The 16,545-nt window shown below is 31.6% G+C and overlaps 1 protein-coding gene across 2 annotated transcripts in view; it reads left to right on the top strand.

Annotated features, from left to right (window-relative positions):
* Nucleotides 1–207: 207 nt before the first annotated feature.
* The window catches only part of LOC114328735 (puratrophin-1), a 988,347-nt gene continuing 972,009 nt past the window's right edge, over nucleotides 208–16,545 (top strand). For both annotated transcript variants that reach the window (XM_050661949.1, XM_050661948.1), the window contains exon 1: nucleotides 208–508. The gene's annotated coding sequence lies outside the window, so the exon portion shown is untranslated. The remainder of the gene's footprint in view (nucleotides 509–16,545) is intronic.

The raw sequence follows: 16,545 nt of genomic DNA, 5'->3' as shown, positions 1-16,545 counted from the left end.
TTACGATTTTATTCTGTTACGGTTTATTAATCATTAGATGGTTCTCTTCCACAAAAACTTTTTGTCGGATTTTTATTTTGTCTACTTCTTCAGCGGGTAAAGGATATACAGGCAAAGCCGTGTTGGAACCTCTCGCGAGTTGTGGGGGAGCTCAAAGCAGCGAGTCGCGCCGAGTGCATTCACATTCACATAGCAATCTTTGATCCATCCGAGGTCTCAGCCGTCTGTTATTATCGCTCCACACGTTGGACCAGCTACATCGCGAGACCGTGCGTTGAATCTCGACTCTTTCGTTGTGCGCTTTTTCGATTGTTTTTGAGTTTATCAATGACTTACTTGCACTTTTTTCTTCGGTTGAACGTGTACTGGTTTTGTTGGTGAATTTACTTGTGGCGTGACATTTGTGGTGTATTTTACACAGGTGTGATACGTTCTGTGCTGGATTTTATTGTTTCTTGTACTTTTTTGTGGTGCAGGCTCTATTGTTTTGGATATTTTTACACACCAGGTATGGAATGCATATTTCAAACAGCGTAGATACATACATATTATATATTTTTACACACATGTCTAAATAATTTTTAAATGGGTTTAAAAATAATAATGTACGATTACAAAACAAAAGAAGTCTTGTTTTTAACATCAAGAGGTCATTCTCATCATCCAGACTTAAACTTTTGTATTTGATAAAAATCATATTAAAATTTTCCATTCTTGGCATAGTAGAGGATCCGATATAAGGTCAATCAGCACCGAGCTGTTTAATGGATAAAAATTATTTGATATGTAATTTAGTATGTTAACAATTATAAAAACCAAGGTGGGTCCGATCTAATTTTGTTCTGACTAATTAATTAATATTTAAAAATGACTTTTTTATAAATTAAAAAAAGATTTTCGACCCAGGGTGATAATATTTCAGATTTTTTGGATCATTCTAAACAAAAAAAAAGTCTTGTAATTTTTCTTTTAGGTTGATCATTTTCGAGTTATAAACAATTTAAAACTGAAAACAGAACGAAAGATGACAATTTCCAAGGCTCAAAAACACAAGTAACAAAAAATATTATCTTTATAATCATCATGTACCTACATAAATTCAATTTCAAACCTTCTATCAGGTCCCAATAAGAATTTTTGCCTGCTTTTTTTTCTCAAATGCATTTTTTTAATTGTTAATGAGGAAGGTTTCTAATGGAAATACGGGCATTAACAACTGAAAAACAATGTTTCAAAATAAAATAAGCCCTAAATACTTATCAAGACCTGATAGAATAAGGTTTGAACTTGAATTTAGGTATCTATCTTCGTAATTTCAAAAATTATATTTTTTACTTATGTTTTCATCCTACCTATCATTCTTTTTTCAGTTTTAAATTGTTTATAACTCGAAAACGATCCACTTAAGAGAAAAATTACAACAAACATTTTTTGTTTAAAATGATCCAAAAATTCTAAAATAATATCTGCTCGGGTCTAAAAAAATGTTTAACATTTATAGTCAGAACAACATTAGATCGGGCAACCATTGTTTTTTGTAATAATTGTTAACATAGTATACCAGGTGTCCACTTATATTTCCCCCCATTTTTACTGCTGTAACTTCTAAGCGGCTCGACATAGAAATAATATGCGGTTTTCATATAGGTTTTTAAACTTCGGTTGTCAAATGACTGAGTAATTAATTTTTAAATAAGAGGTGCAACGTGAATATCACAACTAAATAAATATGATTAAAATAACTAAGAAATTGATATTATGTTATCTGATTTCCACATTGCATCTCTCACTTTAAAAACTAATTGCTCAGTCATTTGATAACCGATTTTAAAAAACTTGATATCGCTGGAGAGGTAAATGACCGTTCTTTCAATTTACAAAAAATATGCTAGGTGTTTCATTAAAAAAAGTCAACAACGTTTCTTTTTCAAAAATCCGGCATTTTTTATTTAAAAGCGACATAAAAAAATTCAATCCATTCAAACAAAACGTTTACTAAAATAAAACATTTCAGCGAAAACCGCATATTTCTATCTTGAGCCTTTTAGAAGTAATAGGCAGTTAAAATGGGGGAAAATATAAGTGGGCACCCGGTATTACATATCCAATAATCTTTATTCAATAAACAGCTCGGTGTCGATCGACCTCATATCGTATCTTAGACTAGGTACCTATACTTTTTTGTTGGTAATGAACCAAATAAGTTAGATATATTTAAGTTGTTCTACACCAACATTTTAACCTATATAAAAGTGTAGAAAGGGTGCCAGGTTGCCAGGCATTAACGACTTCTCTAGCCCGTCAGCCACATTGTATAATATATAATCACCAAGATAATATGTGCATGAAGTGTACTTGAATAAAATACGACTTCTACATGTATCTTATTATAATATACGAGTATATCTATTTACTGCTTTAATCTTTTCCTCCATTTTTATCTTTGTTTTATTTCTTATCGTCATCATTCTCTTTGCCTTATCCCTATGCGGGGTCGGCTTCCCTAATTGCATTTCTCCACACAATTCTCTCTTGGGTCATATCAATGTTAATCCCCTTTACCAACATGTCCTGCCTTATCGTCTCCCCCAGGTCTTCTTTGGTCTTCCTCTCCTACTCCTTCCAGGAATCTGCACTTCAGCTATTCTTCGTATTGGGTGATTAACGTCTCGACGTTGAACATGACCAAACCATCTTAACCTATGCTCTCTCATTTTGGCATCAATTGGTGCCACACCTAGACTTCCCCTAATATACTCATTTCTAATTTTATCCTTCTTTGTCACTCCACTATAAAAGTGTAGAAAGGGTGCCAGGCATTAACGACTTCTCTAGCCTGTCAGCCACATTGTATAATATATAATTACCAAGATATATGCATGAAGTGTACTTGAATAAAATACGACTTCTACATGTATCTTATTATTATATACGAGTATATCTATTTACTGCTTTAATCTTTTCCTCCATTTTTATCTTTGTTTTATTTCTTATCAGTCATACTGATATCGATTGAAATATCTTCTACATTGAATTGAGAGAAATCTTCTGTCTATCTTAGCTCCGTTGTTTCAATATTGTACTTTGGCATCTCTTAATATCTTGTATTTTTTTCGTTTCTTATTACATCAAAACCTCCGTTAACCGAAATAATTTGGGAGGGGAGAAAACTGTTTGGGATAACAAGAATTTCGGTTAAAAATAACATTGTTTTTTGTATTCTTCTCGTATCAAATAACATAATATTGGAGAGACATAGCTGCAAAACATTGTTGTCAAAGGAAAATAGAACAGAAAATAGAAGATTTCTTAAAAAATAAACATGAACATTTTGCTTAATTTTATTGCTTTTTTTAAATTTACTTTTTATCGACAAAATTATTGAAACTCTCAGCCATTTCGGTTAAACTACAGATTAACATAACATGCTATGTTAATCTGTGGTTAAACGATGTTTCGGTTAACGGAGGTTTTACTGTAAACATCTTGCAAGTTGTTTGACGTCTTCACTCCTCGCATTTATGAATCTCCTTGTCCTCTCCTGTTTCCTTAAAGTCTCTAACTTGTCCCAAGTCACAACAAAGATGGTTAAATTGAATGAAGGAACAAAACTGATACCGATAATAAATGATGTATTAGGCAGGGAGACACAATACCGCATACCACCCAAAATGGCTTTAGGACATTAAGTATACAAATTTAAACTAGGACCAAAGTGACATTAAAATTTGTGGACGGTTCAATCATTCAAAATGATTGCAAATATCTGGTAGTATAACCAACAACTTTAACCAATTAAACGACATGATCGAGCAACTAGACAAACAAGCTACGTGTAGGGTGTAGGGCTTAAAATTAATGTAAAATAAAACAAGGAGAATGAAAAATATACAACATACCTCATTATAATAGGAGAGGCAGTGTGTATATAATATCTAGGACAACAAAACAAACAAAGAAAATCGGACAGTAGAAATAAGAACAAAAAGGGTAAAGCTTGTGTGATTTGGTAAATTGACTTCTGAAATTTCTTAACCAATGACTTCTTATTGGGCCACAATTGTGAACTTGTATAACATGAGAATAAAGAAAAGACAAATGCCAAACAACACTAAATGATAAAGAAAGGAAGATAATTATACGCAAAACTAAAGTAAAAGAAAATAGCAAAACTAAAATATTAATTTGCACATTTATGTAAGTAGAATATTGTTAATGTTATTAAAAGATTGTCCGTTTTTTTTGTATTAACTTATTCACAGTTGTCAAGTCTCTTTGGAAAATAATCTCAAAAAAAAAATACTAAAAACTCTCTGATAACCCTACACCATTGCATGACAGAAGGGATATGATTAATTATGTACATTAATTTATAAAAACTCTGATTCCTTTGAAGATTTACTATGTTTGTATGTGATCTATTTTACAATAGAATTTATATAAAAATGTCATAAATATATCATCCAACTGAATTTGGATTGTTGTGTTTTCATAATATTAAGAATGAATTTTTAATATTATTAAGGGCGCAAAATATCGCGCCAATGTGTTTTAAATTTTTTTAAATCCTGGGAACACTAATGGGTATTTTTGGAAAATTTAAACGCTGAATGAAAGGTTACACAATTTCCGAGGGCCGAAAGTCCCTTAGAATAACCAAAAAGTTTCCTTTGAATGAGCTATTTGAAATTAGAAATCACACTGAATTTTCTCGTTTTTTGTTCACCCCCTGTAACTTATTAAAATGAACATTAAAGAAGTTTTCAGGGATTTTCGGCTCTAGGTAATATTGCAATCTTTCATTCTGCGTTTAAATTTTTCAAAAATACTAATTAGTTTTATCAGGATTTGAAAAAAATTAATGCATTTAAAATACATTGGCTCGAAATTTTGCGCCCACGTCCTTAATGCCAACTCTGTGATCATATACGTGCTGTAAAATATGAGTATGTTAGGAATCCGTTACATTACCCAAGGTTTTCACTTAGTGTATCTATGTAACATGCTACTAGTCCGATTCTTTATGGATATTTTTTAATCCAAACTTACAAATATTAAGCTTGATTTTCCTATGAAACACCTACTAAAAGAGACTACTTCTACTTTCGATGCTACATTTCCATTTTCCGTGTTCTTCCTTTTCTCTTATTTCCATTTCGGTTTCACTCTAACACTAGAGATTGGGAAGTCTCTGTACCACATTAACTGCTTGGTTTATATTTTGTTTAATTACTTCAACTGTAACCTTTTCTCGTCTAAATTTGCCCGTTGCTTTTTTCAGTAATCCATCTTTCTAGCTCTTAGTATTTGTTTTTTCATCTGACATCATACATTTTCATCTTGCTATTGTCTAGTTCTTTGAGTGTTTCGTATTTTGCTATTTTCATTCCTAACTATTTTTTACATCGATCATACTTAATTTTTTGTTCTCTTCATTGATGTAAACCTTCTTGCGTTTACCACCTGGAACAACTTCAAAGTGATTTACCAAATGATCCTAAAAATGCGCTAAATTACAATTTATAACAACACAAGTGACTAAGTTTCTGCACTTAACTCTAGCATGAACTACTATAAAAGTAAACTTAAACCAGTAATCAGTAATCTATAATTTGTAATCAGTTAACTCTTAATTTTACGGACACACCATATTCGCCAATACTCTTTCATGGTTGACACGGTTCTCTTAATTAAAAAAAAATCATGCATGCATGATCTATCATGCATTTCCAAATCGAGTATAACTAAGCCAATACTAAAGAAATTATAAACCTAAAGGAAGAAAAATTGCAAAATTGCATCATCATCATTCGTCAACCTCTTGCATCCACTGTTGGATATAGGTCTCTTCCATGACTCTTCCATTGTTCCCTTTCTTGTGCATTCTTCTTGTTCTTAAAGTCCCATCTTCTATCGAAGGTTGGAAATCATCATGGCAATGCAGACCCTGTTGACTGCCGCTCTAAATAGCTCTGCACTACTGCATTCGAACCATTCCTGTAAGTTCTTAAGCCAGGATGTTCTTCGTCTTCCCACATTTCGCTTTCCTCGGATTTTGCCTTGCATAATTAGTTGTAATGATGAGTATTTTTGTCCTGTCATCACATGTCCTAAGAACCCTAGTTTTCGTGTTTTGTAGTTGATATTATTTCCGCTTCTTTTCCCATCCTTATAGTTACACGTTTGACATTCTTTGAATACATGATATTCGTATAATTCTTCTGTAACACCAATCTTATGCCATCTGTATCCAATTCCCCACTGTTTTTCTGATCCATCCATCTTTTTGGTGGTCTACCTCGGTGTCTTTTATCTTCTCTAGGTCTCCCTCCATTTTATGAGCATTTTGTTCCACCCATTATCATTTAAACGTGCTAAACGTCCAGCCCGTCTCCATTTGTCTTGTGCAATTTTTTCTATAACATCTGTCACTTTAGTCCTCTTTCTCACTATCCGATTTGGTACCATACCTGTCCTTGTTATTCCCAACATTCCATTTTTCTTGGGGTTATTCTCAATTTATTTACAGAATGTTTAGTCAAAGTTATGGTTTCAAAACCATATGTTATTATATGTATGCACTGGTTGTAACTGGTTGGAATCCTATATGTATGCACTTGTTGAAAACTTTTTTCTTCGTGCAAATCGGTACCGTTCCTTTTGGAATATGTCGCATCTTGCCAAAAGGTGCCAAAAGCTGGTTATCCCAATAATACGACGCTGGATCTCATAAGTTTGATTGTTTTTTTCTATTCTAATTTCATGCCCTAGATAGATATAGCTAAAAACCTGATGTACTTCGTGTTCACCTACTCTCATTACTTCACTTGGAACTAAATTTGTCATGTCTTATGTTTTTTTAAGGTTCATGTTTTTGCCTACTGGTTCTATTGCCTGTTTTAGTTCTTCCATCATTTTGTGAGCTTCATTTAAACTCTCTGTTATAATGCACAATGTCATCTGCAAAGTGCAAGTGGCCCAAATATTCACCATCAATATGTATGTAGCCCAATCCAGTTTTTTAAATGCATATTCCTAAGCTGCAGTAAATAGTTGGGGGTAGACAGTGTCGCCCTGTCTAATTCCTCCATCAATTTGTTAATAATGAGTAATATTATAAGCGTAAGTAAAATACTAACAGTTTTAATAACTTTTAATAAAATAGTTTTCGTAGTTTTTATTACTTTTAGTCCAGGAACCGAAGCTTTTCACCTCGCAATTTTTACAGAATGGATCGATTTACTTAAAAATTTGAGAATAAGTAGTGAATAGTCTAAGGATCAATATCTCTATAATGCCGAAAGGCGCTTTTACCATGGGGGGTGGAAATTTTTTATTATATTTTGACTGCAAAAGTTGATAAAAACATTCATTCTAAGCAAAAAAAACGTTCTATACATTTTTTTGATAAAATTAATAGTTTTCGATTTATTCGCTATTGAAAGTGGTACATAGTTTTATATCTAAAAAATCAATGTATCAAAAAAAATAGGTGTTGTCCTATTTTAAGCTTCATTACTGGGACTATTTGTGTAAAACATGTATCTGCAAAACTATGAAAGAAATACCCATAATGCGTCTCCTCCGTACATAAAGAATAGCTGTCACAATCAATGATATATAAAGCAGTCTTGAAGATAAATTCATATGCATTGCGCCTACCAACATTCTACCAAAAAAAATTTGAGTTTTAAAAGACTCCTATTTAAGATATCAAAAAATATTCGGTTAAACAAGCTCCAAATTATTAAAACTTTCCTCTCAATTAATCATAAACAAAACATTTATATCTAACATTTTTAATCCTTCACAGTCACAATTAAAAACGGAAGTTATCAATTTCTGATAACCGTTTTTCATTTATTTTATAGCCTTCAGTTTTTTATTTCACAATTTATTTTAACGACGCTGTATTGACTAATTGTTGTTGTCTAAACATATTTATGACTTTGTTGTTTTGTTTAATGTGAATGAAGTATTAAAAAACATCTTTACATTGATTTTAATTTATTAGATTGCTGGGTATTCAATGTTCAGTTGATTCAAAGTGTATGTTAAAAACAAGAGTAAACATTAGCGACGAATATTCTAATAATTTGATTCCTACCCTGATACCAAATCAAACTGAATCACACAGAAGTGAGACATACTCATTCCTTGAATCCATCACTGGACTGGCTCATAATAAAGAGCCAACTCAAACTCTAAAAAAGGCGCCAACCTTAACTCTAAACAGAGGCGTCAGACACCCCCTCCTAAGCTTTTCACTAATCAAACTTTTTTTAAATCATAATGCACGTAAAGTAAATCATTTTTATTTGTGAATTTTTAGTTTTAATTATTGTAATTTAAAAAAATTTAAAACTAAATCCTTAAACTAATTTACTACTTTTATTGGTAATAAGCCTCAATTGTACATTAAAACAACTTTATTTTGACGTTTCGGTTTTCGTGTTGGAGTTGGTGAGAGTGGTGAATGGCCAGACAAGCTCTAAACTATCGCGCAGCACCATAGGATAGGGCCCATTTTCGCGCTTCGTTTTACTGCTCTTACGGCGCCATAAATTATCGCATGTCTGGCCTTAGCCTAATACCCAAGTTGACTGCTATGCACGTCATCTTCTGAAATTTCGAGGTTTCCGATACTAAATTGATGCAAACCAAGTACTCGGGGATTTTCTGGTTGCTGAGTACGATTATGACGTAGTTGAAGGCCTCTGGAGTAACTGGTGTCTAGGGCGGATACAAATAAAAAAGAATCATCATCATCATTCTCTTTGCCTTATCCCTATGCGGGGTCGGCTTCCCTAATTGCATTTCTTCACACAGTTCTATCTTGGATGGTATCAATATTAATCCCCTTTACCAACATGTCCTGCCTAATCGTCTCTCCCCACGTCTTCTTTGGTCTTCCTCTCCTACTCTTTCCAGGAATCTGCACTTCAGCAATTCTTCGTATTGGGTGATTACCGTCTCGACGTTGAACATGACCAAACCATCTCAACCTATGCTCTCTCATTTTGGCATCAATTGGTGCCACACCTAGACTTCCCCTAATATACTCATTTTTAATTTTATCCTTTTTTGTCACTCCACTCATCCATCTAAGCCCTAAGCATTCTCATTTCCGCTACATGCATTCGTTGTTCCTCATTCTTTTTCACATTTACAATTCCTACATTCCTACATTTACAATTAATTGAAGCATATTATGTTTTATCCCATAATTTATCATATTAATTTTCATCTCCTGCATCGGCACCGTATAACCCTAAAAATAGTGTTATTCCTGGTTTCAGTAAATCACCAATAGTTATTATTGCTAAGCATATTCAATATGGATCTCGGCAGTTAATGTAGAACAAGCTTCGTATGTTGCTCTATGTTGGATGCAGGGCTTAACTCAACACTTCTTTCCCACTTTCACCATTTCTTTTCTCTTTTTATAAATTATAAGAGCTTAGTAGCATTTATACAATAGCATATATACATATGTAGTAATAAGTAACATTATTAATGATGATAAGATGTAGATCCGATTATGGTTCTGTATATTCGGATGTTTCAGTCTATGCTGTTTCTTTTTCATGTGTGTGCTTTTTTGTGTCGGTCCTTCCTTCGTACTTTTGCTCATGGCATTGTAGTGTTGTAGATAGTCCGTATCCTAATGTTCTATACTTATTAATCTTATTATAATCTTCATTTGTTTCATTTGGAAAGTCATTGACTTCGAGATTTTACTTTCTTATTCTCAAAATGCTTATAATTTTATGTAACTTCTACACAGCCACGAACATTATAAATCACTTTACACTTGATAAAAGTTACAAACTTATCGAAATATATAAAACCTTTTTTACAACCATTAGATGCCAACCATAAATTTTATTGTTTTTCCTTTCCTGTACCCACCTGAATTTCGTGTATACCTGTGCGGTTTGACCATTGGACTCGATTTTACTTGCACTTTTTAACCGGTCATGGCTTTTATGTTGAGTTATTCGGTGCTCTTGTGACGTGAGAACTTGTGGTGCCATATTTTAGTGGTTTTTGCAGGTGCCATACTTGTATGCCGAATTTAGTACGATCTTGCACCGTTGCACCTCCGCTTGAAAACACATAACAGGTTTTTTGAGGGTTTTTATCACCAGAACTGAACTGTTTATTTATGTAGGTGTAGGTATTACACCCGCAATTATACATGGAGTATTTCTTTGGCTATATTATTTAATAAATACCTATCTATAAATACCCTGTTATTTTTAACAAAAGCAGCTAAAGATATTAAGGGTTATATTGTATTATATGGGGTGTGACATAAGGGTGAATCGACAATTAAACCGTTAGTTTGAGGTCAAGAATATCTGGATTGAACTTACTTACCTTATTACAAATGCCCAAGAAAAAAATAAAAAATGGAAATTGATTTTTTTTAATACCTACCTCGTGAAATGTTTAATATTTTGTAATATAAATGGATACGTGCCTTTCTTACGATGAGAGCATCGTCTTCTTCTTCTTTTAATAGGACTGTGTCCTGTGCCAAGTAGCACAATAAAAACATTTTCGTTTTATTTAAGGTTTATAAAGGTTTTATTGTGGTAAATAAGAAGATAATGGTTTTAAAGTTACCTTGTAGATATACTGCCAGAACTTTACAACTTAAGCATTTGTCACTAGTTTTAAAGTATCTAATAAGAGTATCAAATAAGACTAATTAATCTTAATAGATAATTTGTCTTATTGTAGTTCTAAAATCGTTTATTCTCAGTTCACTTTAAAACTAATCAGTTTTATGAAGAACTTCCGGACTGTTTGGTTTTATTAGATTCTAGTTTGTAACCTTTTAGTTTTATTGTAGTTTTAAAGATTCTCCTAATATGTATGACTAATAAAACCTAGTGTTAAAACTCCTTGATCTCAAGACTATTGTGTCAGTAAAACATATGCCTTAAAACTATTTTTTTAGTTTTCCTTAAAGTTGCTCTCTTAAAAGCAATTAGTAGGCTATATTAAAACCAAACGCTCTTAACTGAATCAATTTGGTTATTAGTCTAGGGCGCATCTGTTTTGAGATGGACGTTGAGAGGTGACTCAAATTTTTTTGCAGAAATTACTTAATAAACCAAATAATAATATTTGAGTTATCCTCCCTCTCAAAAAGGTCCGGAACATTGTTTAAATAATCAAAATGTCAAAAAATGAAGGAAAAATTCGATTTTTTTCTTCGTTTTTTGATTATAACTTTAAAAGTATTCATTTCCGAGAAAAGTTGTACCAACAAAAAAATTGCATAATTAAATTTCCTACAACTGGTTAAAAATTTAAAAAATAGTCGCCCTAGTTGCAAAATAGCAATAATTGCGAAAAAACCATACAAAAACAAGTATTCGCATTTTACGTTTTTCAACCATTTATGCTACACTTAGGAGCTTTATATTTCACCCAGAAAAACTTTATGATACAGTAAAACAATACTGTAAATTTCATTAAGATCGGTTCAATAGATTTTGCAAAATAAATTTTGCAATCCAGCTTTCGCAAAAAATTCATTTTTTCAAAATGTCACAGGACTGAAAATAAAGCAGATAGCAAGTTGAAATTTTTCTTTGGTTATAGAAGTGTACTGTACCTTTCATTTGCAATTTGCAAAATTAAAATCGATTAATTGCCACGGCGTCAGGAATTTTTTTAAATAAACATTAATTTTTGGTGCTACGCGCAGGACAGCGGTGTTCGATTCACACAAGTTGATTTCCACCAAAATTTCTTCCCATCTTTATCTAATATATTATGTTCTTACTCTATATTTTGTTGTATTTTAATATTTTAATTCCACAAAAATCAAACTAATTTATTATTGTTTGTGAAATATTGTTTAAACAATTGCATATGTTTAAAAATAATAAACTTTTATTCTCTAAGTTAAAATATATGAACAAAGAAAGTTTTTGATAATAAAAGTGTTATTTTAAAGGATAGAGTATGCGTTTTATTTTGCAATAAACAAATTTATTTATTTATATCGAAATGTAATAAAAATTAAAATGTATCAATCATTATCAAAGGTCATTGGAATGCCCAATTAGAGCAAACTATCCGCTGTCCTGCGCGTAGCACCAATAATTAATGTTTATTAAAAAAATTCCTGACGCCGTGGTGTTAATCAATTTTAATTTTGCAAAATTGCAAATGAAAGGTACAGTACATTTCTATACGGCAAAAAACATTTTGAAAAAATGAATTTTTTTTGCGAAAGCTGGATTGCAAAATTTATTTTGCAAAATCTATTAAACCGATCTTAATAAAATTTACAATATTGTTTAACTGTATCATAAAGTTTTTCTTAGTAAAATATGAAGGTTCTAAGTGTAGCATAAATGGTTGAAAAACGTAAAATGTGAATACTTGTTTTTGTATAGTGTTTTCGCAATTATTGCTATTTTGCAACAAGAGTGACTATTTTTTAAATCTTTAACCAATTCTATATTGTAGGAAATTTAATAACGCAATTTTTATGTCAGTACAACTTTTCTTGGAAATGAATACTTTTAAAGTTATAATCAAAAACCGAAGAAAGAAATCGAATTTTTCCTTAATTTTTTGACATTTTGATTATTTAAACAATGTTCCGGACATTTTTGAAAGGGAGGATAACTTAAATATTATTATTTGATTTATTTTCAAGCAATTTCTGCAAAAAAATTTGAGTCACCTCTCAACGTCCAAATGTACTAATATTTTTACAGATGCGCCCTGGTCTATATCGTAAAGACTAAACTATGCTTCTTGTTAGAAACAATAAAACTGAACTCATCCCCTCTTCTTGTCCAAAATGGTCGACCATTTGTTTTAGAGCGAAACAGTGGTGAAGTGTGTTGGTAAAAAGTGGAAGTACACTTAGTAAGGAAGAAACAAGTCGCAAGTACTTAAGCTATAAACGAACTGGTCATTTTAAAAGAAAAATACAACACACACACAGCACTACAACGTCTCGATTTTAGGTTAGATTCACATTAAAACCGAGTGGAATTATTGAGAGCAACATTAAAACTAAGCGGTTTTAATTCCAAGGAAACCTTGCTTTTATGTAGGATATATTATGCTCTAGGAAAGGTATGAAATAGAACCATTTTATCTTAACAATAATTCTCTGTCGATAAACTAAAGAGTTTTATTTGGATTTCGGCCATACTACTTTCTGGAGATGCTGACAGGCATGATAGATTACAATATAAGGTTTACATAAAAATTATAAATAAGCGACTTAAAGACATAACTTCGATTTATTTTAACATTAAAACATTAAAATTGTAAATAATAGTTATTTATGTACCAAGTTAGTAAAGTTACTCTTTATCGAACGAGTCTGATATTATCAGCAGAGCGAGCATAGCGAGCGAGGCGAATAACAGACGAGTTCGATAAAGAGTCTTTACTGACGTGGTGCATACAAGATTTTATCGCCAATCATACAAAACATTAACACTTACTTAATTACATCCTTCTAATAAAAAAAGAGTGTGTGTACTTTGTATGCATGTAAGAACTAAAAATAACAGCCTTTCGAAGTTGCTTTTTCCTTGTTTAATCGTAGAAAATCTAAATAAATAGTAATATTTTGTTTAATCTTTTTATTGTACAATGTACAATCCGACTTGTCGGGGTGAAGTCATTGGGGTAACTTGTCGCGTGACGTCATTGGGCAACAGCCCGATTAATTATTTTAATTGTTTTTAATCATTTTTTAAGTCCTTATAATAGTCTCAGGGCCGGTTGTTCGAACGCTAATCAACAATGATCACTATCAAATATTTAATTACTGTCACCAAAACTGTCAATGTCAACTTTTATTGGGTTGCTGAAAACATAATTGATTATAATTATGAGATTAGTTAATCAATTAACATAACAATTATTAACATAATTGATTAAGTAATTTCATAATTGTAATCAATTATGTTTTCAGCAACCCAAACAAAGTTGACATTAACAGTTGGTGACAGTAATTAAATATTTGATAATGATCATTGTTGATTAGCGTTCGAACAACCGGCCCTAAGTATGTCAATAACCATTGATATTAGACAAAAAATTTTTCCTTACCGTGGACTCGAACCAAGTACTAACACGTCCCTAACTAGATACACATACCACTACCCCACGCAACCACTTGCTATACACGGCCGATATTAGATATAAAAAAAGAAATAGGTGAGTAAAAATTGTAAAGAAAATTACTACTTACATACTTATAAATTAATATATTCCTAAATTTTAGCAGAAACATTTTTTACATAGGTACAATAATTATACAAGACATTCCTAAACTTGCTTATATCTATGTCTTTATTTGTGGTCAAAGTTGCCTTCAACATTGAATAATAGGACCACATAGTCGATGGAGAATATTCTTTAGACAATTTAGAGAAATATGCTAGTAAAACACTTCCACTATAATAGTAATATACTATTTTTTCAGGCCATGCTTCAAATATGTCATATTGCCTATTGTATTTTTCGATAGATTTTGCTGGGAGAAGCTCTGAAATTGCCTCTAACAATTTCTTGCGTATTTTAGGTGGCGTACATGTAATTTCTTCCATTTCCAAAACAGCACTACTGTATAATATATTACTATAATTTGATATTCGTTTTAACACTTTTATTACACTAAATAAAATTTTCAATTTAAATTGTTTAAATATGACAGTGATGACAGATGACTTCTCCATGCCGCTTTCGATTTTTAATCGATAGATAAATATTAATATTGAATAATTACAAAATCGTTAAAGTTTTGATTGATTTTATATGAATATAATTGCAAAATACTACAGAATTTCACTTTTTGGCATAAAGGACATCGCACACATCTTATGGAAAATATAATGTCACTCAAATTCAATAAAATTTATACGAATAGATTCGTTTTAAATTAACGGTCAAATCTTATCATTGCGCCAACTTTTAATTATGATTAATTACGGCGCAAATTTCAATTAAAGTTTATCGAAATCAAATTTTTTAGTCATAAAAGTGTCAGTTACAATCACTATTGCTCTGGGTGCTATTCAAAAGAGCTTAAACCCCGCTGGGCCTAAGCGGATTAGTAAAACTAATCCGCTGATTTATGGGGTACCGACAATTTGGGTATTATAAAATATTTTTTCTCTCTCTAACTTATGTACGTATCCATTTGATTTCAGATTTATTTATATCAATTTCTGCTCTTATTATTGAAAATATGGAGTTGGCGCAATGATAAGATTTGACCGTTAATTTAAAACGAATCTATTCGTATAAATTTTATTGAATTTGAGTGACATTATATTTTCCATAAGATGTGTGCGATGTCCTTTAATTAATAATAACGTAAATTAGGTACAATATTTTTAATAATTAAAGTAAATAAATTTTAAGTTCACTAAATAAATAATCGATTACTGCTATCGACCACTTACATTGAATCTCGGTTAATTTGATTAATCGCGGCAGGTAAAGTAAAATTCTTCTTTCAGTACAATAAAGTGTTACTTTACTGCCGCAAATGAAGGCAAATGAGTACAATAATGAATGACTTTAGTGACGGTTGGCGATAAAGAGTATTTACTGACTTGGTACATAAATAACTATTATTTACAATTTTAATGTTTTAATGTTAGGGAATAAAAAATGCAGTAGTATGTGGTTACCCATACTAAAAGAGGAAGTCGATAGAAAGAAAATACATAATATATACTAAAGTCAGAATTTGGTATTAGTTTTGAGAGTAAACTAGATGTAAGACCAAATACTTACGATGTCGGGATAGTATCACGAGGTGTTTGCCTGGTTTTCCCTCGTGATTTACTATGGAATCTCTAACACGAGAATTTTACTGTCACCGTTGCATGTGGTTGTCTTTTTATAGACAGATCACATGCTATGATTTTTTTGTGACGGATATTCTTGAGTTGGGGTTGATTTCATGTAATCGAATGAATTATATTTCAGTAAAGTCGTCCCAGGACCGCAATTAATTATTAGAAGGTTTTTTTACTAAGCAACAGCATTTTTGTATAATTTATTACTATTTTGTATTTTGACAACGACATCCGATTTGGACGTCGAAACGTTAATAAAATCATTTTTTTAGTTAAATTGTGGCTTATTTCCCATTTAGAATTTGATTACAAAAATGCCACAAGGAAATATCTTCAGTGTCAACATAAATAAGTCTTGTGCACATCTTTATAATATCATGTTACCATGTTGAAAGTGGTGCTGTTCTCTGTATTCGAACGCGCAAGAAAATATTTGAGAGATACTCGGACATTCCAGGTCACCAGGCACAGAAAGAGTCCCACGAAAACTCAATAATTTTGATAATGTATGTATCTAAGACATATGAATTGTCCCCTTAAGATGGAATGAGAGGTGTATGGCCCAGATCTGGAAGAAAATAACCTAATCTGTGAAGATTTGTGTTCGTTACAATAATAATTATTAATAAACTATTATTGTGATGACAGCATTTTCTATCGAGATACCGCCTATTTTTTA

Source organism: Diabrotica virgifera, chromosome 9, assembly GCF_917563875.1.
Source record: "Diabrotica virgifera virgifera chromosome 9, PGI_DIABVI_V3a".
Taxonomy (NCBI): Eukaryota; Metazoa; Arthropoda; class Insecta; order Coleoptera; family Chrysomelidae; genus Diabrotica; species Diabrotica virgifera.
Note: the sequence above shows the minus strand (reverse complement) of the source record. Positions and strands in the feature narration are given on the sequence as shown.